The 7,458-nt window shown below is 40.7% G+C and overlaps 1 non-coding gene across 1 annotated transcript; it reads left to right on the top strand.

Moving 5' to 3' along the window:
• Window positions 1-6,442: 6,442 nt before the first annotated feature.
• trnaa-ugc (transfer RNA alanine (anticodon UGC)) lies at window positions 6,443-6,514 on the top strand. The gene has a single exon. It is a non-coding gene; the product is annotated as a tRNA-Ala (tRNA).
• Window positions 6,515-7,458: the final 944 nt, after the last annotated feature.

Raw genomic sequence — 7,458 nt, 5'->3', positions numbered from 1 at the left:
CATAACCGATCCACAGAAGAACTGTATCCAGAGGTGTTAAAGAAGTCGAGATCTCACCATGAGAGGGGAAGCATCTCAGGAAAAGCAGGTGCAGTCGGTTCCATAGTCATAGCGCCAATGTCGGACAAGAGCAAAAGCCACCCGGCTTCCTCCGGGAAAGTAATGAGACAAAGAGACAGGGCATAGCGGGTTGTGTGGCTGAGTGGTCTAAGGTGCTGGATTAAGGCTCCAGTCTCCTTGGAGGTGTGGGTTTGAATCCCACTGCTGCTAGAAGTTTTTGTGTTACAATAACCAAGTGGAGCAATGTGTTAAAAGCTACTTTATCAGCTTAACATCAAAGCAGGGAGAAAAAAGTGTTTCTTCTTCTCAACACAAATTCTTGTTTCCACCTTCAGCAGGGAAGTTTGTGTACCAAGATCACTTCTGAGTCAGTGCAAATCACAGTGCGCCCTCAATTTTAATGTCGGTTGTGCTCCTTTTATCTGTGAAACGTTAATGTTCTGCATTTTCAAGTCGAGTCATCCTCAGGGGTAGAGCTGATTAAGTCTTTCTGCATAGCGCTCCATCAGAAATAGCTTGTCTACGTTCCAAAGAGATTGTGGGTTTCACTTCAAGCACTCACAAATCATACCTCACATGTCAGATCTAAATGGGGAATTTGTTGGTTACAAAGCTGAACGTTTTTCCATGTTCTGCTGGAGTATCCACTGGCTTGCCTTTATCAGCTGTCTTGGAAAGATAAGCTGTGCTTCGTCTCAGGAAAAATCATTAGTACTGTCATTTTATTCTGTGCATATGGCTGATATTTAAAGTATATAAAAATCACGAGTTCATAGATTTATCCAAATATCAACGGCACCTTGTAAACCTGTGATAAGAATTCCTTCAATACAATAGTTTCACTCCAGGGAAAAGGCAGGGAAACATCGAGAATTCTTATTTAAAGACAACATCCGTATTGGATTGCATGTCAGCAGGCATCACTCAGAATTCCTAATATGATTTTGAATTCAGTTTTGCAGTTCTTTAGTGTTTTACTACTTTCAGAGAGTCCTTTATTGACCTTGCTGAAGCAGAAAAGCGACATAATCACAAATGTGACCAGTTTTTCTGCTGTTTCTGGTTAATAATGATTATTATTTTGTATTTTGATTAGTATTTTTTGTAGCGTTCTTCCTCAGCTTTTAAGTTATTTGGTGAGCAAGAACCACTGAGAACGAGTCTGAATCAATCAAGAACATATACGGTACTGCTGTCCTGTGTACAACTGCTTCGTCCTAATTGAGCTTTTCAGTGTTGAAGAAGACGTTTCCAATTTCGATTGCTTGTTTCAGAGGATGTGCTACAAGATCACAGATTCATTTGAAAAGATTTGGAGATGTATTGGCTGGGATTCAAACCTGGCTCAATTGCATGAAGGCACCTATACTCAGCAACGAGAGGAAAGGAGAAGGGGCCAGAGGTAGTGTGGCTGAATTGTCTAATATGCTGGATTTTAGGCTCCACTCTCTCAGGGGCGTGGGTTTAAATCCCACTACTGCCCAATGTTTTAAGACCTTACTTCCTGTGATTTGTAATATGGTCAGTAAAAGCACTTTATGTAAGTATTTCTTATGTCAGCGTTACAAGTCACTTACTGCTCCACAGGTCCGGGGTTCAATCCCTGGCATCTTCAGGTGTTTTATATTACTGTACTCACATCGCAATCTTCTGTTGAGTGAGAACTCTTTGCTCGTGTTCATAGAGAGCCAGGTTTACCTTTTGAATCTCACCCGGGATTTCCTGAGAGATCATTCAGCGAGCGAGCCCTCCCTCTGGACTCCGTACTGAGCTGAAAGCTGCACGAATTCCTCACTGTGTGTCCTCTACTGTTACAGGTGGTCCAGCGTAAATGTGCAGCACAGTGATATGAACAACTTGAACTTTTTCTGTATGTGAAGAAAAATGCAAAAGAGCATGTAAAGTATTGATCATATAAAATATCCATGGTACAACTCGAGAAAAAACTGAAGCACAAAACAACGACTTTTGATGATTACAAGAGATTCAAGAAACACAACCGTCCGCAGATGGGTTCAGATCCTGAACGCATAAGTCAAAAGAACAAAAGCGAAGTAAACTCTCTTCATTGTCTTATAGTTTATGTAATTAAACATTTTTTTTCTTTCTTTATAATTTCTTACTGTTGATAGACGATTTATTGAATTTTAACAGAATCACAACTACAAACATTTGGGGTTAAACTTTTATTCACATACTCTAACAAAGAGAAACGTTAGTCTCTTCCAGTGTGTGAGCCAATTTCTAAAAAAATTAAAAATAAGTTATAGAAATTGAATTGTTCTACTTTTTAGGCTTGCATAGTCTTATTCATATTTCAGTTAAGCCTTTTCTTCTGTAGTAATTTCATTTGATAAAAAAATTAGTCCTGATTTACAAGAATTTTGTAATAAGTGCCCAGAAGCTACCAAAACTGGTAATGTTCACATAATGTGTAATGCCAAAGCAGCAGTTGGGGTGGGAAACAAAAGGCATTTCTTGGTATGAATCCTAAAACTGGCGTTCTAGGACTTCTCGCTTCAGATAAAGCTGTTAATACATCATAAATTTCTGCTCAATCAATATCTGCAGTGTTATCACTACCGAACGCTAAATATAGATCCTGGCAATAATTCATGAGTTGTTTGTTAGAAAATTGTTTATGTTTTTTTTTAAACGTATTTTCAATATGCAACTGATGAAATCTCTCTTCGATGGAAGTTATAAGTACAGTGCATCCAAAATACTGCAGAATCAATCAGATTTACATGTTTCTTGTGGATCCAGAAGATCATTTTGAGACTCAAAACATGCCTGTCTTTTCTTTTTTCGAGGACGAAGGAGTAGCAGCAGGAGTAGCAGTAATGGCAAGAACGTGTTTAGAGTTCAGCACTTCTCATTTCTAATGCAGAGCCATGGACTCGGAAAGCACCGCCCGCGATAAAAGAAATTGCAGAATTGGTCTGTTCATGCTGCCTACACGCTTTGAATTGCTGGCATTTTCTGCAAGCGTTCCTTTTTGAGGGTTCATGAAATTCCTCACATTTGAGCCAACACTAAAATATTTCATTCGGGGTCGCCTAATTCATAGTGCAAACCGAATCTACAGGGGAATGCTGTGGCACATGAAGCCGTTTGTTATTCTGTTGTGAGGTGTGAGGGGCGGAATGCAAATCGAGTTGGTGAATAGAAAATGAAACAGGAGTCACTTCTTGAGCTACGAATTCCAAAAAGTATGAAAACCTGTGCATTTTAACAGTGCAGAATACTCACAAATTGCACTGAGTTGCTTGCTTTCTTCTGCTGCTTTTATATTTCAGTCATTCACTGTCAGCTAGCACTGGAACAATTCAAGAGAGGTAAAAACAGAAGCTGTGAGGAGTGGGATTTGAACCCACACCTCCATTTGGAGACCAGAACACCCAAGCCAGCTGGAAAGACACATGTCCTTGAGTCTGGTCCCTTAGACCACTCAGCCACCCTGACAAGCAAAAGCAAGTGGTGTGCTGAATGCACTAGTAGTTGACTAAACTGAGTTTCTTCCCTGAAATTAAATGCTTGCGAAGAGCCAAGTTGCCTTGAATGGATCTTGGAAATCAAATATACGGATGGATTGTTATTCGGTTGTGAGTTTTGAGGGGCATATTATAAATTGAGTTGGTGAAAAGGCGCTTTTTGTTAGTCTGTCGGGAGGCTGCACAAAGTGTTTAGAGGGAGAACTTCTAAAAGGCAGGCTCTCTATGTTTAACATCAAGAAACATTTTTTTTTCTCAATGGAAATGCTCTTTGGCGCTTTCAGCTTTACGTAGGGAACAACGTCTGCCGAGACCACTTTTGAGCCAGTGCAAATGGTAATGTGCCACCAAGTACATTTAATATTGGCTGTGGTAGCGAGCTGCTTTTGTTTGTGAAGCTTTTACTTCTTTAAGCTGAATCATCGGCAGGAGTAGCTTATTAAACCTTTGCTCATTGCGCTCCATCAGAAATACCTTGTCCATGTTCAAAAGAGATCAGGAGATTTACTTCATGCTTTCACATGGCAAACCTTACACGAAAGATTTAAATGGGGAATTGATTGTGCTTCTTGATGTTGTTCCTGTGGTTGCCTTGGTTACAATGGTGAACGTTCTTCCACGTTCTGCTAGAGTATCCACTGGGTGGGCTTTATCAATTGGCTCGGATAGGTCATCAGTGCTCCGTCTCCAGAAAAATAATCAGCACTGTCTTTTTTCTGTGCGCATGACCGTCTTTTAAAACATATAAAATCACGAGTTCATTGATTTCTCCAAATAACAACAATACATTTTAACCCTTCAATCCAATAGTTTTACTCCAAGTAAAAAGCAGCGCAATATATAGAGAGATGACATTCAAAGATTTCAACGTTCTTATTGGATTGCCTGTATGCAGATATCGCTCAGAATTGCTAATATGATTTTAATTCAGTTTTTCTCTACTACTTTCAGAGTCTTTTATTGACCTTGCTGAAGCAGAGAAGTGACATAATCACAAATGCAACCAGTTGTGCAGCTGTTTCTGGTTAAAAATGATTAATGCAAAAAAAAAACAGCTCCTTGCATTAAGAGCAAGAGCAACCAACGCGCTCGCTTGTTGAGTTGGGTATTTTCCGAGCTACTCTTCCTTAGCTGTGTAGAGGTTTGAGGGGTTTACTGAGACAATTATTAATTGTAGCAGTAATCACGAGGTGGTTCGTTGTGGCTTTTAGAAAATCAATCGTCAGAACAACTAACAACGCACACACACGGGTTCAATACACGAGATACAGTTATTAATATAAATTGTGCACCAAACATATACCAGTCTGCCTGGATACAAGCGGCAGACCTTACTGTGAGGGTTATCAATATACAAGGTATATAATCTCGAAGAGATGCAAACACAAAGAGATACACAACAGAGAATATATGTCAATATATATCGTTCGGTTACCAAATCGCTAATCAGTCTTATTACCCACTGTTACTCTAAACTTGGAAGTAAATGCAATACTCATGAATTAAATTGATAACAACTTGTTCTGAAGTACAATTGAATTCTTGAGACGCAATGTAGAACATGGGGTTTACTTATCCACTGTGTATGGATTTGGAATTTCCCGGCACGAACACCAAACCAGCTGACAGGCTCTGTTGCAGCCTTGGTTCCAGCAGTTGTCCAATGGGCGTTGTCCCAGCGTCCTCTGGCTACCGGCCAACCAGTTGAGGTGCAGCTCGGAGTTGGACTGACGGAGGAATCTGACTGTGGCGCGCAGGGCAGTCGTTGCTCCGAGGGGATCTACCAGCAGTCCGGCTGGCTAGTAGAAAGTAGCTATGCACAGATTGTGACTGCAAGCCCTCACAAGTCACTCTTTTTCCCGGGAAGAAGCTGGTTCGTTCCCGGACCAGCGCTGCTTCTGAATAAGCTATTCAGGTTGTCGACGAGGGTCCAACTGTTGGCTGCCATTGATCAAGCAGAGTTTTCACGTTGGTAGAATTCTGAGTACGTATGGGATCCTCAGCCTCGCACTTAGAACAAAGTCCAAGTCCCAGTGCAGACAACAGCAGTTGTCACGTGATTGTCTCTGAGGATGCACGAAAATGGCCAAGGAGAGCCCCGATCTGAGCTTGCGCTCCCTTTTTGACCAAGACACAGATGTGTGTTGATTGGTTGAGAGTTTGGCGGGCATTGGAGACCCACGTGGTGTTACCACGCCCTGCCAATCCCTGATTGGTTGATCAAGGTGAGATATGAGTCACTTACTCCTGACACTTAGGAATGCAGTCCAGATGTCCAGACTCCCTAGACAGATAGGCGCCAATGGATGACCATTGATCATGATAGCCAGGCTTAGCTAAGTGCATCCCCGTTTGGGAACTGTCCCTTATCAAAAGAAAACAAGCTGCACCACAGAGAGGGAGAGTGAGATGGGGCCTCATTTAGGAAAGCACAGCAACGCTTAATTCTGTCTTATTAACAAGCATTGCCGCTACAGCTGTAAAGTTATTTGGCGAGCATGGACCTCTGAGGAGGAGTCTGAATCCATCAAGAAGACAGGAATTCTAATATCGCACTGCCGTCTTGTGTACAAAATATTTGTTTAGCTCTAACTTCTGTGTGTGTTGACAAGGCATCTCAAAAGGACGTATTAAATACGAAAATGATCCTTTCTGTTACCATCCCTCTGGTTGGAGCGTTGTTTCACCCTTTTACGTTCTACAATATTTACAGACAAGGTTTTATCACTGGAGTTGTACAGAACAAGTGTGCATCAGTCCATGAAAATCATCAGTACTGCTGTTTTTCTATGCATAGTTTAATCAAGAGCACTTAAAAGATGCAAAAGATGAATTGTGTTCTGTGAGCACCTGTACATCTCTAAGTCACTTCCACAGCCTTCCCTGTTGGGAATGTAGCTCAGTAGTAGAGTGCATGCTTTGCATGTATGAGGTCCTGGGTTCAATCCCTGGCATCTCCAAGTGCTTTATGTTACTGTGCTCACATCACAGTCTTTTGTTGAGTGAGAACTCTTTGCTCCTGTTCATAGAGAACCAGGTTTACACAATTAAACTCAAAGTGCTAGAGTGTTCTCTGCAGTTTTAAATGTACCTCCAAAGCATTTAGTTCTGTTAACTACCAAAGGATTTGAACTAATTTAACGTCATATTCAGGAAATCCAGAGAACGTCTTCACACTTGTCGTGGCTGTTGCAGAAAAACCTCACCCGGGATGTTGAATCTCATCCGGGATTTCCTGAGAGATCATTCACCGAGTGAGTCTTCCCTCGGGATTCTGCACTGAGCTGAAAGCTGCGCGAATTCCTCACTGCGTGTCCCGTACTGTGTAGTACAGTGACAAGAACGCCTTGAGGTTTTTTTCCGTATGTGAAGGAAAATGCAAAAGAGCATGAAAAGTATTGATGGTATAAAATATCCATGGTACAACTCGAGAAAGAACTGACGGACAAAACAATGACATTTGATGATTACAAGAGAAACACAACCGCCCGAACATGGGCTTGGATCCTGAACGCTTGTGTTAAAAGACAAAGCAAAGGATATAACCTGTAAATGTCTTTGTGTCTTACAGTTTATGAAATAACACAATTTCTTCCTTTCTTAATAATTTCTTACTATTGATAGATGCTTTTTTGAATTTTAACAGAATCACAATTACAGACATTTGGGGTTAAACTGTTATTCACATATTCTAACGAAGAGAAACGTTAGTGTCTTCCGGTGTGTGAGCCCATTTCTCAAATAAGAAAAAAATAAGTTATATAAATTGAATTATTCTATTTTGTAGGCTTGCATAGTCTTATTCATATTTCAGTTAAACCTTTTCTTCTGTAGTAATTTCATTTGATATTATATTAGTCCTGATTTACAATTTTTGGACATGGTTCATCTTAAATAATTTGTA

Source organism: Lepisosteus oculatus, chromosome 14, assembly GCF_040954835.1.
Source record: "Lepisosteus oculatus isolate fLepOcu1 chromosome 14, fLepOcu1.hap2, whole genome shotgun sequence".
Classification (NCBI taxonomy): domain Eukaryota; kingdom Metazoa; phylum Chordata; class Actinopteri; order Semionotiformes; family Lepisosteidae; genus Lepisosteus; species Lepisosteus oculatus.
Note: the sequence above shows the minus strand (reverse complement) of the source record. Positions and strands in the feature narration are given on the sequence as shown.